This window comes from Papaver somniferum, chromosome 2, assembly GCF_003573695.1.
Source record: "Papaver somniferum cultivar HN1 chromosome 2, ASM357369v1, whole genome shotgun sequence".
In the NCBI taxonomy this organism is placed as follows: Eukaryota; Viridiplantae; Streptophyta; class Magnoliopsida; order Ranunculales; family Papaveraceae; genus Papaver; species Papaver somniferum.
The window spans coordinates 21,304,052-21,330,633 of NC_039359.1; the positions used below are offsets into that span (position 1 = coordinate 21,304,052).

The window sequence follows — 26,582 nt, forward strand, 5'->3', positions numbered from 1 at the left end:
ATTCTCCAGCAAAGCCCTGTAAAATGGGATCATGCCATTGATGCACAAGTCCACCAGTTGTTGTTCAGTAACGTTTGGATCATGACAGTCCAAAGCTTGAATCCTGAATCTCTTCACATAATAATTCGGATTTTCGGCAGCCTTCTGAGCCATCCTTCCCAAGTCAGAAAGAGTAATTTGCTCAGAGACAAAGAAGTACTTCCGATAGAAAGCATTGATCATTTATTCCCAATTAGCTATGCTCCCTGGTGCAATGTTGTTGTACCAAGTATACGCTCGACCCGTCAGGGATTTTGAAAACTCTTTCAAGCGGACAACATGGTTGTGTTCATGCTCTCCTAATGCTTCCAAGAATTGAGAGACATGTTCTCGGGCATTCCCTGTTCCGTTGTAGAGTGTGAACATTGGAGAAGTGTAACCTTTTGGGAGAGGAATTCTTTGTGTAGCAGCGGGATATGGAGGTTGGTGAAGGTGCACAAACGGTGCATGACCTTTTCCTCGATTCTCCATAAAACGTTCCAGGTCTTCACGGGTGATGAAATTGGCAGGTTCAGGTTCTGCAGCTTTGCGGGTTTCATCATCGTCAGGGACTGGAATAACTTCGGGATCAGCAGTTGGAGACGTTTCCTTGTCTTTTCCTTTCTCTTGAGTTTTGTATGACATCTTTTCAGTGAGAGTTTTGAGATAATTACATAGATCTTTCTGTGTTGCAGCCATGTCAATATGATTTTTGGCAAGAGTCTCTTGCACCTTCATAAGATCACCTATGGTAGGCGGATTTTCTCTGATTTCCTCGGGAGGCCGGCTAAAGAGAGGATGGTTTTCCACGTTGGTTCAAGGAGGAGTAGTGTCACCACCATTGTTGGAAGCAGGAATGGTTTCTGGAACACCACCGTTGTTGCTAGTGCTAGCATGTTCACGTTAGGATTTGTAACTAAACCTGACCTAAGATCAACCATTTTGCGAAAGTGTGAGATTGCAACCAAGAGATTAATCTCCCACTGTGGTCTCTAATTTGTAGATGGGGAAAAACGGTTTGCTGGTTTTCTAGGAAAGTGGAGAGTCGAGCGTGCTGTCGAGACTCCTCAACCGAGCGAACTGCTGAACCTCACACAGATGCACCACTGCAAATGGGGTGCTTAGATTCGGGAAATCAATCTTTATGACTACGGCCTAAACCAAGACAATGGCCATTCCAGAGTCAATTCGGTCGCGAAGAGGGAGATGGGTTGATCTGTAGGAGGGAAGCTGAGAGTTGTGTGGGATCAGTGATGATCAAGGATTGTGGGTATGTTGAAGGTTTTAGCAATATTGCTGAACTGCTACAATTGAGTTCTGTGAATAAGTTTATATCGAGTTGTTGACAGATAATGATGATAATCGATGATTGATGATATCCTGATGTCCTCGATTTAGACTTATTTTTATTGCAAGAATGATGTACCACTGATCCCTGTAAGTGTGACGGTTTCTTGAGTGAAAGAGTGGGAAATTGGGAGATCGTGGTAAGGTCAGTTCCATGTCGTGCAGAGACTTGAGTGATCGTGCACCCACTACTTTGATAACTCCTTCAACCATTTACACTACTTACGCATATTTCTCGTTGTGGATGAATCCACGTGCCGTAGACCGCGAGACCAAAACCCTAAGTGATATCCCCCCATTTGTGACGTGATTGATATTTCACGAATCGTGGAGTCTGCAAGGCAGACGTGTATTAGTTAGTCAGTTGTTGACTGATTTAGAGTGTGAGTCTGGTTTTGTTGAATCGAGCATAAGTGGTGAATGCTCAGTGATTCATGGATTGAACATGTAGTTCTCTGAGATGTCAATGAATTACTGACTAGAGAGCGACTGAGTAAGTATTGCTCAACTCGACGAATTGCTGAATATTGAGAGTTTGTCGCGCAATTGAGCAAATATTGATCAATTTGACGAATTTGATAATTTTGGCATGCAACTGAGCAAGTGTTTCTCAATTCAACAAACTACTGATGAATTATTGAACATTGATGGTTGGATCAATATTCGATCAACTGAGCAAGTATTGCTCAATTCGACGAATTATTTACTGGTGTCGTGACCCAATAAAATATTAATCAAAAATATTGGTGAATTACCGAATATTATTAATTTGGATGTTGATTGATGAATCAACATTATTTTGTGTTTGAACTTGCTCAGAATGGTGATTCGTGGAGCGTTTATTTGAAACCCTAATTTTTTTATCAATCCTTCATCAGTTGGCGAATTGCTGAAAATTGGTCATGAGTGAGTAGGGACCGACCACATGGGATGATGAGCGTCCATGGGTGCCCAGTGCTCTAGTGAGAACGCAACAGGGTTCTCAGTTTGAGAGTTGGTGAAAGAACGATGATTAAATGCAGGTTTCATCATTTATTGAAATATTGCTGGATTCAGCATTAGGTGATAAAACCTAGGTATGAGAGATGAGGACCGACCAAGAGAGCATGGGACCGGCTCTTGGTGGTCACGGGACCAGATGTTGGTTATTTTGAGAATCCCCCAGTTGGTTGGAGAGAGTTCGAGCCTAGTATGAGCAATTGAGCAAATTAGGTCAGAATTATGAAAACGTGTGGGACCGGCCTTTTGCAAGCCCTAGGAATGACCCTGGTTGGTCATGAAGGCGTGCAAGTGTTGCCGTGGTGTCCGTGTTTCCATACTGAGGGTTTCAGTATTTTCTGATGCGCGTTCGAGCAATATCGTGAATTTTCAGAAGAGTTTCATCTTGACTGAGAATTCTCGATTTTTGTTGGAATGGGCATATATGCTCAATTCATCAATATTTTGAAAATATTAAAATAAAAGTGTTTTAACATTTAGAATTTCTGTGAGAGGATAGCCAGTCGTATGACTATGTTGGCTTTTGGTTTTTCGTGATTTGAGCAATATTTGAGAAAATATGGAGAAATCATGAATTTTGCTCAAACCCAGGAGTTTCATGAATTGAGGAAAATAATAATTATGAAATATTAGGGATTGCAAGGTGTGGGACCGACCATGGATAGGGAATGGACGGCCGGCTAGGTTTCCCGGTCCCGCACACCTTTCCCTATTTTATTATTTTTCATGAATCCTTGAAGTTATGGAGAATTCACGAGTTTTTGTTGAAACGGAGGAGTTTCGTGAGATTAGGAAATAATAATTATAAAAAGCTAAGGATTGTGAGGTGTGGGACCGGTCATGGCTTAGGCATGGCCGGCCGGTTAGGTTGCCCGGTCCCGCACACTTCTCCTTATTTTATAATATTATTTCGTGAATCCACGAAGTTATGGAGAATTCACGGGTTTTGCAAAAACAAGGAAAGTTGCTAAAACCAAGGAGTTTTCGTGAGTTCACGAAATAACAAAAATAAGGAAAATAATGGAAGAGGCACGAACCGACCATGCCTAGGACCGGCCGGCCGGCTGGTGTGCCCGGCCTTGGGCGCCTCTTATTATTTTATTAATATTTATTGTTTTCTCTTGTTTTGCGAAGGATTCCTCAATATTTCATAATTTTGGACACTCGTTCGTGCGTCCGGGTGCTCAGTCGTGCATCATTGTCGAGTACACTCGCACCATTTGTGGGGCTTATTCACTGATGGTCCCGATACCAGGTTGTTGAGTATTTATTACTAATCTATGAATTCACTGGAGAATAATTCATGAAACTGAGTAATAAAAATGAATAGTTGTTCATTATTAATTCGCAGGATCAGCTGTGGATTCGACTACGAATTCAGAATAATAAAACAAGCATTACCATCCTATGGGATCGTGGATTCGACCATATAATCAGAGTAATTAAGATTATCTATTACCATTTCATGAGATCAGTGGATTCAATCATGAAATCGAAGTAATGAGATAGCACAGTTGTTTTATTGCCATTATGTGAGATCAAGTCGTGGATTCGATCATAGAATCGAAGCAATTGTTATTGCCATTCCATGGGATCAGGCCGTGGATTCGACCATGGAATAAGAGCAATTGTTATTTCCATTCCATGGGATCAGGCCGTGGATTTGACCATGGAATAAGAGCAATAATAGATTATTTTGGGAATTCAGTGGTGAATGTCGCAGCAGAATTAATCTATTGCAGAAAAGATATTAGCCAGTTAAAGCGTCACATCTATTCTGAATGGTGCATAGTCAGGGAGTCACGATGCTGTTTACGACCTGAAGGCGTTAATGCTCTCAATCTACGGAGAACCGCCTGAATCTACACACAGTCTCTCCACATAATCAGGGAACGATGAGTGTCACCGACGTCTTGAAGGATTCCTCCGCCCAACCATTCTTCTATGTGGAGGTGGGTCTCTCTCCTGCAGTCAGGGAACAGTGAGTATCACCGACGTCCTGAAGGAGTTAAGCTCTCAATCTACGGAGAATCGCCCAAATACGTTATTCTGCATGGAGGTCACGACGAAATGCCAGGGATCGAACGCTCAGCTGATGGAGGCTTTTCGAAAACATATTCATCATGTCTTCTTAAAATATGAATCGTTGCATCCCTGAAAGCCGCGTCAAAAAATGCCTCATGATTTTACAGTTTTTCCCTTTGTTGAAAATCCACCGTCAACAGAACTACACATTAATTCTCCCATTTTTTGTCAATAAAATTGGCAAAGGTACGAAAACTAGTGGGATCCTAATGAAATTTCCATAGAGACATTTCATGACCAAAAGAAAGCACGTATCAACTTTTTAGATGCTATCATATAGCCGAAGCTAAATGCATTCATCAAGGAGTTTATAAAGATACAAGATAACCCCTATAATATTCCACAGCCGCACTACCCACAATGATTTGGCAATCAAGCACAAGTTCAATTAAGAACTCTCCCCCATAAAATGTCATTCCCGAAAGAACAACAAGAGCGACCTTACTTTCACAAGAAAAGAAGGATTTCTTTGGACATAACAAATCGCATACGAATATGAATTTGAATCCAAAATACTCAATTAAATTAACCACAAGAAAACACATGATTAATTTAATCGGAAATGGTCAACATAAGAGAACTTATGGAGCTGCACAGTTACACATAAAAATATGGATCATGGAAGATCAATACTGCAGAATAGACAAGGATTCATTCTATTTTCCATCACTATTTGCACAATGACATATAATAGACATAATCCTCGTAAACAAAAGTTTATCCTATCTTCCATCAATATTTGCATAATGACATACAATAGGCTTAACTTTTGTAATGTCAAAAGTTCATTCATTCTTTTATCAATACTTGCACGTCGACATGTGAAAGACTTAACTTTTGACAATGTATGGGACAATCATAGTTCACGGACGCAAACACACATATCCCATAACACATTGCAATATATAAAACCATAACGATTAATACTGCAAAAATCATCTTCCAAATAATTTTAGAATTTAAACAAATAAACCTAAAAACGATGAAGATGAAAATGTTGGACATATCTATGTGTAATCACAATAATGGCTATTCCAAACTCTAGTTATTCTTTATAAAAACACAAGAATAAAATTCTCATAAGAAGATTTACTAGACATTGAGGCCTCTGAAAAATTCTTTATCGTCCCCGAACTCCTTGTCGTCAACCGCCTTGGGTACATATGGTTTGTGAATAAAGGAGTCAATTCCAACAAATCTTCTAGGCTGAAGATGTCGAACCAGGGCATTCTGAATTTCAAGAGTTCTCAAAACAAAAGCTTTTACTTGATGAATCTCCTTCCTTGTCTCCTTTAACTCTTCAAGAACATCAGAAAACTTCTGAGAATTTGAAGAAACAACTCTTGGCTTCCTCACATTCCTTCTTTTCCTTTTCAAAGTTGAAGGTATCGAAGATTTTTCTTTTTCCTTCATGATTGATGTCTTAACAATCATATTAACATCTTTTCCATCAGAAGATATGATGCTTGGAGTATTCATATGCATATGAGTTTGTGAGAGGAAATCACAAAATAAGCTCAACAAGCAGTCTTTAATTGAAAAGAGTTTCAGAGAAGGAAAAGATATGTAGCAAGGTTTTTAAATTGTAAATCGAATCGTAAATCGTTTTTCTATTTTTATAAATCGAATCGTATATTGAATCATGAATCTACAATTCATGATTGATTATTGAATCACTATATTTTAATATATATGCCTATAAATATTACTGAACTAAATAAAATGCTTAGTAAAACTTATAAGTTTTGACCTTTGATCTTATAAATTGAAAATACGTTCAGCATAATCACCAACAACCAACATGGTTTAGTGGTAAAGGTTGCGCACCTACAAGCTTGAGGGTTCAAGTTCGACTCTCTCCAGCTTTTGAGTTTTTACTAACATTAATTTCTAAATTTTCAGTGGAAATGAATAGGCTGACTTGGTCAATGATTCAGAAAAAGTCAAAAAAGACGAGTCGATGGTATTTCGATTCAAAGACACGATTCAACTCGATTTGGGATTAAATGACGTGAATCGTACTAGTCAACTCGTGACTCGTACGATTTTAAAAACCTTGATATGTAGGGTTACGAAACCTATAAACACATAGGTTCGTGGACACACAACTCTCAACCCCATAAAAGGTAGAATTGCCTATTTTAACCCTCTTTTTATTGTCTAAACATGGAAGTTCTTTTCAAAATCAATTAGATGTGAAAAGAAACGTGAATTCCAGACTTTGTTTAAATAAAAGAAAAATATCAAGACAACTAAAGAATTTTTTTTTTCTTTTCTTAATGCCTGAGGTGTGCAAGATCTTGTCTCTTTTTAATCAGGCTCATGAGACAAGATGTACTTACCAACACAATTTAAGTTGTGCTGGGATGAACAATAATTTGTCCATCATATCCCTTTTGATCGGAATTCATAGAACCCTGTTTCTCATAATTCTTAGACCACAAATTTCTTTCCAATGGTCTTATTTTTTCCTTGGAAACTAACTTCTTAGACGAAGATAAAATCTTACATACCTCAGCGGTCTTTTGAGAAAGTTTGATCTTGTTTGCTAATCGATTTGCTCTTCGTTGAAGTTTGTTGACATGCCTCAATTTGTATTTATACTTGTAACACTTTGATAGTTCATGAAATTTGAGTGAACAATATGAGCACGTCAATCTTTGATATAATTCAGGCATCTGAGATGTGCAAGCTGCTAGACACATAGTGGAACCTGAAACATTACACAAAGAGTTTCCAATAGTAAGGTCAATTTTATCTTCCAGATTGGCTGAGTTTTCTTCTGAAAGAATATCAAGATTGATGTATGTATTGCTACGATTGTCAAAATCAATATTTTCACAAAGAAGTGCAACACTTGATTTTTCGTCTTCATTAGAATCATAGTTGTCAGATGGCAGGCTTTGAAAAGGTCCTAAAAATTATCCCCGGCCAAAAACTTGGTGGGCCCGGAGATATGTATAAAATTAAGCGAAGAAACGCGGGCCTACAGTAATACCGCAAGTGCACGGTCGTCGGTTGTAGCTCGTGCAAGTACGGGTCGATCCACAGAGATCGGGAGTGTTTTGAGTTTTCTAGCTATTTGGGTTCCTAAATTGCTGTTGGGCTTTGAAGCCTTTTGGCTTAAATTGGGCTTTGAGTGCTAATGGGTTTGATATCAATAACATGAACTGAGCTTGGGCTCAGTTATCTTTGAAGTGTAAATGGGCTTTGGCCTTACAGGTAACTGAACTTGGGCTCAACAGTTCACTTGTGAATTGGGCTCAGTGTCTTTTGATGTGAACTGGGCTTTGGATTCAGTTGGCTTGGTTTAGCTAGGCCTTTGGGCTTAGTGAACTGTGGCTGGACTTAGTGAACTGTGGGCTTGGGGAGGAAGCAGCAGCAGCAGAGCAAAGAAAGCAATGCAGCAGTGGTGCAGCAGCAGACAACAGCAACAGCAGCAGCATAAGGGCAGCAGCAGCAGCTGCAGGGGAAGGAAAGCAGCAGCAGCTTGGCAGGAAAAGGCAGCTGCAGCAACAGCAGGGTTGCAGGGCAGATGGGTTGCAGCAGCAGCTGCACAAGCAGTGCACAGCAGCACAAGGGCAGGAAAAGAAAGCAGAGCTGGCAGTGAAGCAAAAACAAATGAAGAAAAACAATGCAGCAGTGCAAGGCAATGAAGGGAAAGAACAAGGAGCAAAGAACAAAGGCAGTTAACAGGAAAGACAATGGAGAAAAATTACAGGACAATGACTAAACAGGCAGAGAACAAAGCAAAATAGCAAAGGGAAAGAACACAGCAACAACAATCAGAAAACAGTGCAAGATGAACCAAGGCCTAAGGCCAAGGGCAGGGATGTGGAGAAACTGAAATGGAGCAAAACTAAGGCATTCTTCTAGAGTGGGAAGAGAACTAGCTTGCTCACAGTCACTGGTGAGCACTAGTTTCTCCCCACTGCTCAATCATCTCAATGCACTGAAATTTCTAGCCTAACAATCACACAAAACAGTAAACAAGAGTGATGAAAGAACAGTAGGATGATGAATCCACCATTAACCTAAGGGATATTCTACTCACAGCTAAGAAAATTACCAAAGTGCTAATTGTCTGATTAAAGCACAACTAGTCTAAGGGCTTAGCAACACTGAACATGAGCTGCACATGATGAAGACTATCTCAGCTGGTTCATGATTTCATCTAGTCCTAGCATTTAGGATTCAGAACAAACATAACAGGAATAGTACAGAACATTACATCTAATGGAGAAATTGAACAATACACAGAACATGGAAAAACATGGATAGCAAACACATGAATTGAAAACAAGATGAACTAAAACTGAATTTGGAATTAAAATTGCAAATTAAAATTAAGTCTACAAATACAAAGCAGGGAAGAAAAATCTACCCAAGAGGAACTGGCTAGTCCAGCCCTCATGGGGATACACTGGCTAGTCCAGAGATACCTCATTACACACACCACAGTCCATATTTATAGTTACAATCAATTCCCCCAAAACAGGACCAAAACAGTCTCCATTAGGGTTTGGTGAAAATCAAAATTAAATCACAATAATCCTACCTAATGTTGATAACAACCCTAATAGACTAACCCATACCTCAATTTAACATTCAATTGATTTCCCCCAAAAAATTCCCAAATCAGAAAAATTAGGGTTTTAGAAATTAAAATTAGAATTTTACCTAATCTCTGACTCCAATCAAACTTCGACCCATGCTTAGAATTAGTCCTCTCTTGCTTCCCATACCTTCAATTTGCCTCTAGATCGACCTAATTTACCTATTTCACACTTTAGGGTTTCGGTTGAAAATGTGTGGAATAAGTAAAGTAGATGGACTAGGGAGAGGGGAACAATGATGGGTTATCATTGTTTGACGCTGTGGTACTTATGGTGGTGATGGTGGAGCAGATGGGATAGCAGGTGGAGGAGATGGTGGCGGACATGGAGGTTGCAGAGGAGGTGAGGGGAGAAAGAGAAGATGGTGTCGATGAAAAAGAGTGAGGGGGGTGTTTGGTTGGGTAGGAATAGGGTTAGGTATTAGGATGTTGATCGGATGTATCGGAATTCGATGTCCAGTGAGTTAAAGCGTTGGATCGACACATCTGGATCGAATCTATCGGCTGAGATGGCAATGCTTGCAGAGACCGTGGGATTGTGAGACACAACAAAACTGATGGCTCCAGATGGAGTTAGGTGCTGTAGTGTTAGACAAGAGCTTCAGAGTTTGATGCACTGTGATGAAGCGACCGTCGGATGCAGATGTAATCTAATCTGACGGCTGAAGATGGAGGCGGTTATGGATATAGAAAATGGGTTTGGGTAAGGGTTTGGGGCCTTGGGTATGCCAAGCCCATATCTTCTTTAAGAACAATTCTTCCTTCTTGAGCCCATTCCTAGCTCTTTGGACTTGTGCGCACCATTTTCGCGGCTTCCTTGCGTAATTCCTCCCGGCTTTTCACTACTTTTCTGCTCTTTTTGCTCCGCAAGTCATCCAGACTTTATTTATTACCTAAAAATGCAAAATTAATTAATAAAAATATTTATTCTTGAAAACAATGAAAATACAGAATATGGGATAAAATGTAGAATTAATGCATAAAAGATGAGTTAAAATGCCAACAAAAAGGGATAAATATATACAATATTAGGCACTCATCATCAGACATTTCATCAAGGGTTGCAGCAAGACCTTTGTTCCAGTGTATTTCTTTCGATTTGGACACTCATCTGCGAAATGACCAAAACCTTTACACTTAAAGCATTGAGGCATATCCTCGTCATCAGTTTCATTATTATCCCTATTTTTAAGAGGAACACGATTATGGGGTTTATCCGATGACCTGGATTTATCTCTGGAGAACCATTTACTTCTCTTCAAAAGAAGATGTCTAAACTGTCTTGTGATCAACGAGACTGACTTGTCAAGATCTCCATCTGATGAATCATCCTCAGAAAAATCATCTTCAGAGATGCAAATACTTTTACTTTTATCAAGTATTTAGTGTTTTTTAGTGCTTAAAAGCACATCCTTACCAGACTTGGACGTGTGCTCATGATCAAAGATCTTTAACTTCCCAACCAAAGTATATCTGGATTGCGAGATTATTTACTTCAACGATGGCATGCTTCTTAGAATCGTACCTGGATGGCAGCGATCTGAGAATTTCATCACAATGTCCTTATCAGGAATAGTCTTACCCAATGCAAAACATGCATTAACAATTTCAGACACTTTATGATTAAACTCATCAAATGATTCTTCATCTGCCATACGAAGGTTTTCCCAATCAGAATTTAGGTTTTGAAGCCTAGCTTCTTTCTCACTGGTATTTCCTTCAAATACGGTTTCTAAGATATCCCAGGCTTCTTTTGACTTTGTGCACGTAGTCACATGATGCTGAAGATCTGGGGTAATGGCATGTATGATAACATTTAAGCCGTCAGAGTTTTTCTTTGCAGCAAGGATTTCTTCCGGACTATATCTACCAATATCCTTAGGTATAGATACATCGCATTCTGTATTAACCGGAGGATTACAACCATTAACACCAAGTACACATGTTTGAAAATCACGAGCTTGAAGAAAAGCACGCATAGCGATTTTCCACCATAAGTAGTTTGATCCATCGAAGACTGGTGGTACGTTTATGGAGATAAAATTCCTTTCCATAGAGTCAGATCGCTACAAACACAGACTTATAAGGTCTTTAAACGTGTTTGCCTGCTCTGATACCAATTGAAAAAGCGAGGGTCTAACAACCACACCCAATATTTGGTTTAGAAATCTGTATGGACAAACTCCAATATACTTTTAAGAGAATCAACTAGACAGTCAGACTCAATCTTAATAAAAGTATTTCAAAGAGTTATATCTCTCTTTATCGATTCAATACTTACTCAAGCAAATAGAAATCTGCGAGTCTAATTGAATACAAGACAAATCACTTGAACGTCACTAATGACCAATGTTCAAGGATCAATCAATTTCAATCAACAACCAAAGGTTGGATTTCCCAATTGATCGATTCAACGCACAACCGGTGATATTTCAATTATATAACAAAATATAACGCGGAAAAGAAATAACACAGACACCAGAAGTTTTGTTAACAATGAAACCGTAAATGCAGAAAAACCTCGGGACCTAGTCCATATCGAACACACACTGTATTAAGCCTCTACAGATACTAGACTACTACAAACTAACTTCGGTCTGGACTTTAGTTGAACCCAAATGAATCTCACATTGATCCAAGGTACAGTTGCACTCCTTACGTCTCTGATCCCAGTAGGATACTACGCACATGATTCCCTTAGCTGATCTCACTCACAACTAAGAGTTGATACGAGCCAAAGTCGAAGACTTTAATAAACAAATCTGTATCACACAGAAAAGTCTACGGTAATAGATAAATCTGTCTCCCACAGAAATACCCACAAGTTTTTGTTATGTCTTTTGATAAATCAAGGTGAACATGAACCAATTAATAAACCGAAGTTATATTCCCGAAGAACATCCTAGTATTATCAATTACCTCACAATAAACTTAATCGACTAGCGAAACAAGTTATTGTGGAATCACAAACGATGAGACGAAGATATTTGTGACTACTTTTCTATCTTGCCTATCGGAGAAATTAATCTCAAGCCAATCTTACGATTGTACTCAAATATGATAGAAACAGCAAGATCAGATCACGCAACTACAGAGAAAATAGTTGGGTCTGGCTTCACATTCCCAATGAAGTCTTCAAGTCGTTAACCTACAGGGTCTCGATAGAAACCTAAGGTTAAAGGAGAATCGACTGTATCTAATATAACTAGTATCACACATGAGGTGTGGGGATTATGTTTACCAGTTGCTAGAGTTCTCCTTTATATACTCTTTCAAATCAGGGTTTGCAATCAATGTTAGCTTAGTAACAAAGCATTCAATATTCACCGTTAGATGAAAACCTGATTAGATTCAAGCTAATATCTTTCAACCGTTAGATCGAACTTAGCTTGTTACACACAAATGAAATGCACGTTTATTTAGGTTTGTGTAACCGTACCCAAACATGTACATTTAATTGGTTCAACAATAGTTAACCAAATGGTTACCCATATGAGCACTTTCATATCAACCATGTTCATCTTAACCATAACTAGTTCAAATGACTCAAGAGAACTAGTTATAGAGTTGTTCAATTGCTTAGATCTCATAGAAGTATATATGATACAATCGAAGCAAAAACGATTTGATTCACTCGAATCAATTCATGAACTTTATATCCACGGTTTGCAAGTATGCATTCCTTAGTTTATATAAGTTTAAGTTCACGAATAATCGTTTTAAGAAACTAAACCACTTAAATACACATACTGCTACGCGGACTTAAGTACCTGGAATAAGTTTGTTTTCAGTTCACAAACTCCAGCAGAAAATCACGGGATGTGAACTTCTGACAGTGGTGCGTACTGGTACGCGGACTTCAGTTCTGGTTTTCCTGAGCAGCAAAGTACGCATACTTTGGTTCAAGGAATAAGGAATACACATGTATGAGTTATCATACAATGTTTATATCCTTTCAAGGTTATATTCTAAACTCTCATTTCAATCATTGAAACATTCTTAGAGGACGTTATATAGTTGTTGTTCACAAGCTATTTTTCGTCAAAGCGATTTTCAAGTAATTGAAACTAATATGACTTTTGTCACTAGTAAGGATGAACTTGGCCAAAGCGAAAGCTTACCAACACATATTTCGAGAAATAGATAAGCGAGATAAACTCGGCTCGAAATAGAAAATGTGTATAATCATAGTCTATATAGCAATACGACTTTTGTCTCAAGATAAGAGATAGAGTAGATATACTTTTGAGTGATAGATAAGTTCAAGTCTCCACATACCTTTTAGTAGATGAAGTTCCACCAGTTGCTTGAGTAGTTCTTTGTCTTTGTATGATGATCTCCATGGAGTCTAGAGCTCAACTACACTTTCTATCCTAGTCCGAGAGTTAGCTAATAGTAGACTAGAAATCAAGACTTATAGTTTTGATCACTAACATTGAAAAACATGCTTGAGATAGAAACGCATGCGAGTTCGACCGAGAAGTGCTCTAACAATAACAATATATAATAACAAGATGGTTTCTTATTGTTATACAGTGTCATAGTATTATTACACAGCATCAAAGTCCAATTGTATCACAACTTTGACAACAATACTATGGTAATATGTATCACTCCCTCTTAGTAAATACTTCATCTCATATGAAAACCACTCCCTCTTACATAATGATCCATAAACCATATGTATTTGTAGTGTGAACTACACATTAATTCTCCCCCTTTTTGTCAATATAAATTGGCAAAGGTACGAAAACTAGTGGCATCATAATGAAATTCTCATAGAGATTTTTCACGACTAAAAGAAAACATATCAACTTTGTTTCAATGATTTCACATAGTCGAAACATAGTGTATTCATCAAAGAGTTTATAAAGATACAAGAAAACTCCTACAATATTCCACAGCCGCACTCCCGACAAAGATTTGGCAATTAAGCACAAGTTCAATTAAGAACTCTCCCCCATAAAATGTCATTCCAGAAAATACAACAAGAGCGACCTTGTTTTTGCAAGAAAAGAAAGATTTCTTTGGACATTAACAAATTACATGAAACATGAACTTGTATCCAGAAAACTTAATTAAATTAACTACAAGAGAACCCATGATTAATTTAATCGGAAATGATCAACATAAGAGAGCTTACGGAGCCTCACAATACATTCACATAAAAGTGGATCAGGGAAACATCAGTATTGCGGAATATTCAAAGATTCATTCTATTTTCAACAATATTTGCATAATGATATCATAAACTTAATCATTGTAATCAAAAGTTCATCCTATGTTCCATCAATATTTGTGTTAGACCACTGCTCGGTTGAACCCAATAGCGTTGGTATATCAAGTTAGTTGTCAGTTTTAGTTGCCAAAATGCATTCTTGATTTAGCATACTAAAGATAGTTTCGGACTAGATTAGGTCTAAGAAGTTGAATCGAAGCTATCCTTAAAGGATGAAGATTGAAGACTAGAAGAAGACATCAACAAAGGTATGTGATTGATTTCATTTGGATTCTTGTTCAATTCTACCTTTATAATCTATCAAGATATATGCTCACTTTATAGAACAATTCCGATGACGGTAAATCTACATTTATGTATATATACTTGAGGTTATTTGATTCATGAACTTGGAGACAATAACCTTTATCCTTATAAAGAATCTCGTGTTATAGTGAATGAGTTTACGAATCCAATGAGCCAAAAATCACTCAATTCTGAGTTATAACGATGAAGTTATGAGTGATTTATTAAAGTTCGCAGTAGGAAACAATCCATGGGCAGTTTGTAGTAGTTCATGGACTTGGGTCCAATTACGTGACTAAAAGCTATTTTTGGTCAAGTTGGTGATATTTCCTTGTCTAGGAAAGATGTCTATTAATCCAAACATATTTGATTACCATATTTAAGTGTTTGTGATAACTTTTAATTCCTGCCTAAGTTAAAATGTGATTTATTCACATAAATAAATATTTGCTAATTAATTATTTTTTAATTATTTATGCATACTATTTATAACTTAGGAAAGACTCCCATAATTAGGAGAGTCTTTAAAAAGGAAAATAGCTTTGCTTAGCTTCCAAGCTATTGTTCACTATAAATAAAGGGTTCGTGAGTTTACACGTTTTTTCTCCCCCATTGAAAAATTGGCGTAAGCTTTGCAGGTTGTTTCCATGTCTTATGTTCTTCGTGAAAAAGGATGAGATAAAAGTTTTTGTATTGGGGATCACAAAGCCAAGTTGGATCTAATCTTCGTGATTGATCATACAACTTGTAATCTAGGTTTTTCACCTCTTGTCTATTCTAAGGTTTTCTCTTCTGATATAAAACCATTCAAGAGTTGTTGATCATAAAACCTAGGTTTTGATAGATTTCAGTTTCCAAACGTATACCGACACTTGTTAGTCGAAATCGGAGACTAGAAAGAAAAACTTCTATTGAGGCATCTCCTAAAAATCCTTGAGAAGTTTTAAACAAGATATCTCTAGATTTATTCTAGTTTTTCTTGTTGTAGAGTTATTAGGTTTCTCTTCCTATTTTTGAAGAGTATAATAATCCCTAATCTACAAGTTTGTTTTGATATTACTGTTACCTAGTAATTGTTTTTATCAAAACAAACACAAGATTTCCAAAACCTTGATTCACATCTAAAGGGAAATCAAATTGGTGTATTGTGCAAACAAAATATCAAATCGTATCAATCGTGTTGGTGTATCTTTTAAAGAGAACCTTGGGTTCTGCTAGAAGATTTGCGTGAAGAATTTCTAAAGAGAATCGGTATTCTGCTAGGAGTTCTACAAGTGCTGAAGGAGGTATTACATCTAGTCCGAATAGGTAGTAGGAAATTGGTGTAACAGCTTTTAATCAGTGTGTGTTTATTCTGGACTAGGTCCCAGGGTTTTTCTGCATTTGCGGTTTCCTCGTTAACAAAATTCTGGTGTTTGTGTTATTTCTTTTCCGCATTATATTTTATTTATATAATAGAAATATCACAGGTTGTACGTTAAGATCAATCAGTTCCTGTATCCGTCCTTTGGGTTGTTGAGTGAATCGATTGACACTTGAACATTGGTCTTTGGTACCGTTCAAGTTAATCCTCTTATATTCAATGGGGATCGCGAATTCCTATTTGCTGATTGCAGATTGAATCAAGAGATATAGATATGAAACTCTTTGATATACTTTTTATAGATTGAGTCTAACTGTCTAGTTGATTCTCTTGAAAGTGTATTGGAGTTTGTCTATTCAGATTGCCAAACGAAATATTGGGTGTGGTTGTTAGACCCCCGTTTTTTCAATTTGCGTAATGACACAATAGGCTTAACTTTTGGAAAATATGGGACAATCATAATTCACTGACGCAAACACACATATCCCATAACAATTGTTGCAATATATAAAACCAATAAAGATTAATACTGCAAAATCATCTTCCAAATAAACTTTATAATTTAAATAAATAAATCTAAAAACATTACAAGATGAAAATCGTCGTCAGTAGCTATGTGTACTCACAATAATTTCTATTCCAAACCCTAGTTATCCTTCTTAAAACACAAGAATAAGTTCTCATAAGAAGTTTCCTAGACATTGTAGAGCTTTCTCAGGGCATCTACTGAGATTCCTTCTCATTATTGAAAAACCCATTGATTATGGGATCGTTTAATTCCTCTAAATCTTCAGAAATATTAGTTAATTCACTAAGTTCTCTTTTTAGTCCACTCAAGGTGTTCCTTGTTAGAGACAACATATGTTCATAGTGAGTTATCTTCTCCAAAGAGGAAATGATTTGAGATTTTAAATCATTTCTTTTATTGATGAAATCCTTCACCATACCTCTAAAGTTATTATCAAAATGACAAACAGACAAGAGGAAGTTAAAGGAAGAACCTTCTTTATCATTTGTGGATCTCTCCTTCTTATTCCTTGAGGATTTGATTCACATTAACTTCTTCAACTGCATCCCTTTTTGTGGTACCTCTATTTACAGGAGCCATGAACTGTAACTTTCAAGATAAAAGAAGTGAAGGGTATTTTGATCACAAATGAATATAAATAGACCAATGGACAACCAAACCCTAGGAGAACTTTTTGAAAAAGTCTTTGCGGTTCATGATCCATTAACTATTTTAACTAAGAAGATATTTTCTTAACATAAAAAATAAGAATTTAACAATTATATAAAACTTGAGCAACCTTGATGCAATCCTTATTTTCTCAAGCTAAAGATGAGGATGCAAACATCACTAGTATTAGATAGTGACGGAGTGAGTCGAATGCTCACATCTTTTATCACATAGTGACTTATCAAGGTTTGTTGTATAAACAGACTTCTTACCTCGTCTGAATCTGGTTCTTTTAGATTTCTTCTTGTCTTCAGGAGTACCCTGTTGATTACCCAAGGCAAGATTCATTCTTTGCATGTCAGTTTGGTGATATTTTTGTTGTTCCTCTTGAATTTCCAACACTTACTTTGAACATGATTTGCATTTCCACAAAACAAACAAATCAAAGAATATTTATTATCTTGCTTATCTGCCTCCTGTTTATTACAACATCATCATCAATTATTCCAAATCTGGATGGAACAAAAGAGTTGTTTGTACTCACAGTTTTGCTTTTGAACCCTAAACTATTTGTGTTTCCAAAAGACTTCTGACCAAATAACATTGCTGAGATTTTGTCAGGACTTCTGGACAACCCTTGCAGGTCACACTTAAGAGTATTAATCTCTTTTTCCTTTAGAGATAGGGTCCTGGTGAATTCATCATTAAGACAATCCATCTCAAGATTTTTCACCTGTAGTGATGATTCAAGTTTTTCTAACGAAGCATTTAGTTGGAGATTTCTTGGTGAACTGCGTCACACTTATCCAAGAATTCAAAAATCTTAGTGTCAGACTCAAACTCTGAATCAGAATTTGAGTAGGAAGAAGTTTTTGCTGTGATAGCTGAAAATTCATTGCACACATCAGAAGCATGCACAATATTGATAACCTGGGATGATTTTTCTTGTATTGAATCATCTGAAGCATTAAACAGAGGGAGAGACGTTTCTCACATCTTTTGCTTCTTTTAACAACATCCTTGATCTTTTGTGTAATCAATAATTTATCAAATCAACATGATTGGAACAACATTCATCAGCCTAAGACAAGTTAGAAGCTTCGCTTGTGTTGGTCACATCATTGAACGCAGATATTCTGACTGTGTTCTGATCAAGATCAAGTATTTTTAACTTACCAATAAGAGTATTTCTGGAAAGCGTATCAAGGTTATTTCCTTCAACGATGGAATGTTTCTTAGAATCGTATCTAGATGGCAATGATTTGAGAATTTTCATCACAATGTCCTTTTCAGGAATAGTCTTACCCAACGCAAAAGATGCATTAACAATTTCAGACACTTTGTGATTAAACTCATCAAATGAATCTTCATCTTCCATACGAAGATTTTCCCAATCAGAATTTAGGTTTTGAAGCCTAGATTCTTTTTCACAGATATTCCCTTCAAATACAGTTTCTAAGATATCCCATGCATCTTATGACCGAGTGCACATAGTCACATGGTGCTGAAGATCTGGGGTAATGGTATGGATGATTGCATTCAATCGTTCAGAATTTTGCTTTGCGGTAAGAATCTAGACAACATCATAATCACCAATATACTTTGGAGCAATTAGATCGCCTTCTGTAATAACTGGAGGATTATAGCCATTAACAATATAAACCCATGATTGAAAATCACGTGCTTGTAGAAAGGCACGCATAACAATTTTCCACCATAAGTAATTCGATCCATCGAAGACTGGTGGTACGTTTATAGAGATAACACTTCTGTCTATAGAGTCAGATCGCTACAAACACTGACTTATAAGGTCTTAAACGTGTTTTCCTGTTCTGACACCAATTGAAAAAGCGAGGGTCTAACAACCACACCCAATATTTCGCTTAACAATCTGTAAGGACTAACTCCAATATAATTCCAAGAGAATCAACTAGACAGTCAGATTCAATCTTAAGAAAAGTATATCCAAGAGTTGTATCTCAATTTCTCAATTCAATCTGCAATCAAACAAATATGAATTTGCGATCCCGATTGAATATAAGAACTAACTTGGACGGTATCAAAAATTAATATCCAAGTGTCAATCAATTTAATCAATAACCAAAGGTTGGATTCACAATTGATTGAACTTACGTACAACCTTTAATATTTCAATAATATAGAAAATATAATGCGGAGAAGAAATAAAACAGACACCAGAAATTTTGTTAACGTGGAAACCGCAATTGCAGAAAAACCCCGGGACCTAGTCCATATTTGAACACCACACTGTATTAAGCTTCTACAGACACTAGCCTGCTCCAAGTTAACTTCAGACTGGAATGTAGTTGAGCCCTAACCAATCTCACACTGATCAAGGTATAGTCGCGTTCCTTACGCCTCCGAATCCCAGCAAGAGTCTGCGCACTTGATTTACTTAGATGATATCACCCACAACTAAGAGTTGCTACGACGCAAAGTTGATGACTTGATAAACCAATCTGTCTCACACAGAAAAGTCTATTGAATAGATAAATTTGTCTCCCACGGAAACACCTAAGAGCTTTTTTCCGTCTTTTGATAAATCAAGGTGAACAGGAACCAATTGATACACCGGACTTATATTCCCGAAGAACAGCCTAGTAATATAAATCACCTCACAATAATCTTAATCGTATGGTAGCGAAACAAGATATTGTGGAATCACAAACGATGATACGAAAATGTTTGTGACTACTTTTTATCTTGTCTATCGGAGATTAAATCTCGAGCAAATCTTAGAGAATATAGTACTCAATCACGATAGAAAACAGCAAGATCAGAACACACAACTACAAAGAAAATAGTTGGGTCTGGCTTCACAATCCCAATGAAGTCTTTAAGTCGTTAACCTACAGGGTTTTGAAAAAAACCTGAGGCTAAAGGAGACTCTACTCTAGTCGCAACTAGTATCACACATGAGGTGTGGGGATTAGGTTTCCCAGTTGCTAGAGTTCTCCCATATATAGTCTTCAAATCAGGGTTTACAATCAATGCTACTTTGGTAAAAAAGCATTTAATATTCACCGTTAGATGAAAAACTAATTAGACTCAAGCTAATATCTTTAACTGTTATATCGAACTTAGCTTGTTACACACAAATGAAAAGTGACTTCATTTAGATATGATTAACCATACCTAAATGTGTATAACTTTGTTGGCACAACAATAGTTAACCGAAGTTAGCCATATGAACACTTTCATGTCAACCTTATTCATCTTAACCATAACTAGTTCAAATGACCCAAATGAAACTAGTTCTAGAGTTGTTCAATTGTTTATATTTTCAAAGAAATATACAAGACATAATTGAAGCAAAATTGATTTTGATTCACTTGAATCAATTCATGAACATTAAAGCCACGATTTTCAAAAGATTACATTCCTTAATATATAAATATATTAGTTCATGAGAAAACCGATTTTAGAACATAACCTACTCAAGTATGCAAACGGGTAAACATACCTAAGTGGCCGGACTAAGTTTGGGTTCGCCAGTAAGCGAACGGGTACGCATACCTTCCAAACTCAGTTGAATTTCCGGAACTTGAAACTCACGCCAGTACGCATACCGGTATGCATACTAAGTTCCCGGACTTTCATTAACCAACCAGTACACATACGGGTATGCATATTATGGTTCCCGGAATTGGAATAACTTGCAACAGTTAGGATACAAGTACGCATACTGTGCTATATCCAATCATGGTTAATTGTTCTAAACTCTCATTTCAATCATTGAAACATTCTTAGAAGACGGCAATAGCTGTCTCACACAATCTATTAGATTCAAAGCAATTTTCAAGTGATCAATACGAAACATTCCGAGTCTACATGAAATGACTGTCTCGCGTAAATCATGTAAGATGTTACAAGGCGATTTTCACATGATCATCTTTTGACTTTCGTCAAGAATATAAGATGAACTTGGTTAAAGAGAAATCTTACCAACATATATTTCGAGAAATATATAAGCGAGTTAAACTCAACTCGAAATATCAAATGCCTATAATCGAAGTCTATATATCTATATGACTTTTGTCTCAAATAAGATATAGAGTAGATAGACTTTTGAGTGATAGATGAGTTCAAGTCTCCACATACCTTTTGTTGATGAAGTTCCACAAGTTCCCCTTAGTAGTTCTTCGTCTTCAATCGACGATCGTCGTGAAGTCTAATGCTCAACTACACTTTCTATCCTAATTCGAGACTTATCTATATGTAGACTGGAAATCAAGACTTATAGTTTTGGAAACTAAACTTGACAAACAAGCTTGAGATAGAAACGCTTGCGAGTTCGACCGAGAAGTGATCTAGCAGCAGTGGAGGTAGTGGAGAGATGGAGTAATGGGATTATGGGGGTAATGATGTAACCGCCCATTATCCTTGGAAGTTTTTGGAAAACCATGATTCCATTAACCACTTCAGCCTTACCACTACTTTGTAACTTCCTTGTCATGGGGTGTTATCACGCCCATGTTGTTGCAACCTCCAGAACAAAACCCCATGTTTAATCCCTCCGTATTACATGTTTTGATTTCTCGTAGAAATTAGTAGAGTCATGAACTATCTCTTGTCTTGTCCAGGTTTCCATGATGTATTTGACTGAGTAATCAACCTAAGCTAGCCAGACCTTGTAGAAGTGATATATCTTTAAGAGATAACTCAGATCCAAGGTTATGTGTGACTAATAAGAAGTTTTTCGTAAGATGACATTATTTGCAGGCTCACGAAAATGTAGCATGGCCACGACCTGGGACGCGGGGCCAAGTTGGCCAATGTGACTTTGGAAGTTAGCCAAGGTGACTTGGAACGTTAGCCAAAGTGGCTTGGGATGTTTGGTGGAACTGGACACTATCCAACATTGTCTTGGGACCTTTGGTGGCGTTGGCCACCATCCATTGATGGTAGCTACACAATGCGGCATGGGACGGCCAAGGTGGGAGCTAGCCAAGTCGTTACGCGAGTCGGCTTATAATGGGTCGGGACACCGAAAAAGTTGGTCTGGCTATGAGACGTTCGCCATGTTGGCATGGCTATGGTACGCGGTCAAGTTGGCCTGGCTATGGGACGTCGACCATGTTGGCATGGGTGTGGGATGTTATCCATGTTGGCCTGGGTCGCCGGCCATGTTGTCCTGGCTATGGGACGCAACCCATGTTGGCATGGGTAAGGGATGTTGGCCATGGCCTGGCTATGGGACGTGGCCCATGTTGTCCCAGTACGTTGGCCATGTTGATTTGGCAACTTATCTTGGCTATTTGACATGTCAGTTTGTCCATGGTTAAACGTAGTTGGAGTTGGCACTTTGTTTGTATCATATATAACATATTCAAGGAATTCAGACGTGGAAGTTCTGCACCTCGAAGTGATGTTAAATGTAACTTCGTAATAAATAGTGTGCTTCTAATAGTACTTTTATTCAAAATGGCATAGTAGCTCATTTTGAATATTTGTAATTTGTACCATCAATATACACTGATTAATACATGACAATATGTATGGCCGTGCATAAAATAATGAGAGTTCAGCCGAGTGAAGCTCTGAAATCTTGCAGGCATCATAAGAAAGCTACAAGGACAATATATCCATCAGTTGGATATGCATTTTCAATTCTCTTGCAAAATATAATGTAAAAGTACGAATTTATAATTCCGACGGCGGGCCAAAGATTTACACATATTTATAAACATATATTGAATACTGAGAGTTCAGCTGAGTGAAGCCCTAGCATATATATAAATATAATTATAGGTTTGTCTTTGATGCAGGTTCAGAGGCAATTTTACAAGTTTTGCCCTTGTTAACAAACCATAATCAACACAACTTTACCCACATACAAAGCCATCACCACAACCAGCAACATTGCCCAGCCCATCATATTTGCTCTTGCCATATTTCTCTTCTTTTTTTGTTCTTCTTCCTTGTTTTCTTCTTCTTGCTCACTCTCTCTAGCTCTGAAGTACAGAAGAGAACTGCAGAGGTTTATTTGTAATTGTATGATATTAATACTGGGAATTTTTTTATATACGCGACCAATTTGCCAAGATTCAAGAAAAAACTAACTAATTTATATCCATCTAAAACAAAGGCAATCCTTAATTGAGTGTGCCGAGCTAGTTTTCCCAAATTCAGGATTTCATACCTATTATTTATATGGAGATTTGCTGAGTTAACTTCACAATGTATTGGAGAACCATAATAGTCCTTCATCTGTCTGGAGGAACTTTAACAATGAACAAGCCCTTGCCAACCTAAACTGCGGTATGTTTGGTAAGCTCCGACACTTGATGAATAAACAAAAGAAGATCAAACCAATAAAACATATTAATCAATGTGGGAGAATTTTGAGGTCGCATTTTAGTTAGATTCAAGTGTCGTTGGACATGTCAGAAATGGCGTTCACATGGTGATCTTAAGTCATAGGTCATCAGTCCATATTTTGATAGCCTAATTTGTATTGAGCTCTAGTTTGTGTGTAGATATTAGGCTTAAGCCAGGGATAACAAAATGCTCAAGCACGGGCTATTGCAAATGTCTGGTTCCGCCACGGCAAAGTTGTTAATATGGAAATTGGTCTGAAATGCTAGATAAAGAGGCAAGAAAGAAACTCCAAATTTATTATTGTTGGTTAAAAAATATGGAAAAGGAAATTTTCATACCAAATCTGGGGTTACTTGTTCCCATTTGTTGGAGTCATCCGTTTGAAAGCTGAAACGAGCTAAACTTGAAGAATTCTCGGCACAGTATCTTGACTTGGACACATTTTGGTTCATGTTTGCTTATCTCAAACTCAGCACCTTCATAGGCTGTCGAAACTTGATCGCTAGAAACTGAACTGATATTGCTGTTAGAAGGAAGAACTACAATTCTTGAACTCTGAACATTTGGCGAGAGAGCTGAAACTTGTAGATGCTGCTTCGGAAAATTGTTCATACGGTAATTCTTTCTTTCACAGAACAAACTAAACAGGAAATCCCTCAAAAGGGTACGAGAATATCATAATAAAAAACACCCGTATTACAAAATTGTTTCAGCAAACATCAAGTAATTCCTGAGCTCTTAGAGGAAAAAGATGACAGAGAAAAGTACTTGAGAAAGAAGGAAAAGACATGCAAATCATTTTCTACATGCGAATGTAAATTTAAAAACCACATAAAGCAGCACATATTCATTCAGACCACCTGTTTGTGTAATACCAACTTCAATATATGTCCATCTAATTCACAATATTTATAGATTAAAAACAACAAAAATCTGCTCTTTACACCTATAAATTTCCTGCAGCAAAGATGAACTTAAAACCTGCCACAGTATAGTTGCACTATCTCTTTTTTTCTCTTTGATAGGTAAAATAGGGTATGGACGAGTTTCGAGTCGTGGTATCAACACCTAATGACTTTACCACTCTACTACAGAGGCATCCACGGTGTCGTTTACTCTATCCTAAACAATGTTAATATCAAGCAAGTATATTAGACTATGCCCCCTTTGTTCGACCCCTTGACCCAATAAAGACTATTAGATTCTTGTAGAATGCAGCACATGCTCATTAAGTAGGTAAAGAAGACCAGAATGCAATGAATAGCTAAAAAGTGTGGCATTTCAGTAACGTTTACATACTATTCAAATCATACACCAAAATCCACATGAGTTTTTCCATAGAAACGACTAATATACTGAATAAATGAACAGAAACAAGACATTTCTTATCATAGAAACAAATCGAACTAATTTGAAAAGAAAATTTCCAGAACGGATAAAAACACATGAAGCAACTTACATGTAATCTTTTTCAGTGTAATTCTACCCATATATATCATCACTTGGCTGAGGAAACATAACCTTACTCGTGCTTCCAAGCATATAATACTAACGAAAAACCAAGACCTTGCAATTGTGATTCTCTAAAAGTCTCAGAGGAGGACCACGGTGTAGCAGATGAGTCAGACGAAGTATTTCTTTTGAATGAGGAGTCGGTAGAGGTATTATTAGTAGCCCATGACTTCTCAGCCGCTAAGCAAGTCTGGAACATGAAAACTGCATTTCCTACTGCACCAAACAGCCAACTACGAACATCCCAAAACACCTCTACATGGATCCCATCAACTAAAATTGTTTGGTTCCCTCTAAATTTCCATCTTAGTCTCTTTACTTGCATCACAGTTTTACTATCAACCTGTATGACGAGACAAGGTTCTCTAAGGCCAACAGTATCACACTCAATTATGAGATCATGGATTAATCCATTATCGAAAAACTGAGCCTTATAACAATAAACTTTCTTCCCAAAAATATGTTCCCTTTTTGCGATAACAATCCCATTAAAAGAGCTATTTGGTTCCAAGTTAGCCTTTTTATAAGCCTCATTAGTCAAATTCCCAAGTAAAAGAACCATTTCTTTATCAAACAGAATAGCTACATAGAATCCTTCGAGTGGTTCAGGTCCAGATCCAAATTTAGCCAAAGAAAGATCCCGATATATATCAACTTTACTCTTCTTATTAGCTAATTCTAATGTTTTACACCCTTTCCTTTTAGAGAATAACCATGGTTTTATATCAACTTTGCATAGACAATGATTAGTAGTAGAATCATCAATTCCAACAATAAGAACTTGACCCATCAAATTCTTACTCCATGTTATGGTTATCAAACATGACATTCCTTGTAATGTACTCTGATAAATACAGGTAACCAAATTTTATGCAGCTTTACTATTAGTAGTGCCAGATGAAGAAGAATCTATAATTTGAACTCCATTTTCACCGAAACAAGATGGAAAATCCCTCATCTTTTAACACCCCCAGAAATCAGAATTTGCAGAAAATAAAATGGAAGAAGGTGGGGTTTGTGAAGCTTACCTGAATTTATCAAACCGAGAATAAATTCTAAGAACCCATTTCTTAACTGCTTCGCTTCTCAAGGTGGGTTCTTGGTTTTGTCTTCCTTGTTAGACTCAGGAATCAAACAAGAGCTGGTCTTACTTAATGACAGATTCCTGGAATGTGCATGGTGGGGGTTCTGTAAAAATGTATATTTGGAAGAAAAAAGACAAAATAATTCTTGACTGAATTTCACTACTGAATTTCTTCTGTTGTCAAAACTTAGACCACCATTTTCAGTGGATTTTTTCTTGTTAAGATAAGCCAAGACAAATCATGAGACAAAAGAAAAAGTTAAAAACTGAGATTTAGAGAGATTTTAAGAGTAAAGAAAGAGACAGACTTTAGCCATTATAAAAATATAAATGTGAAAAAAAATTATTTATTGCTTTAAAGAAATAGACAGCTTAGAAATATTATTATCAGAAAAAAGAGAGTTGATTATTGATGGTGAGATTAGTGAAGGAGTATTTAAGACTCAATATGTATTTGATAATTAGGTACGTAAAATGATAAAGATCTCTTCTTTACCTGACATAATCACATGCATT

The 26,582-nt window shown here is 37.1% G+C and overlaps 1 pseudogene; it reads right to left on the reverse strand.

Moving 5' to 3' along the window:
- Positions 1-22,786: 22,786 nt before the first annotated feature.
- Positions 22,787-26,360, reverse strand: LOC113347118 (annotated as a pseudogene).
- Positions 26,361-26,582: the final 222 nt, after the last annotated feature.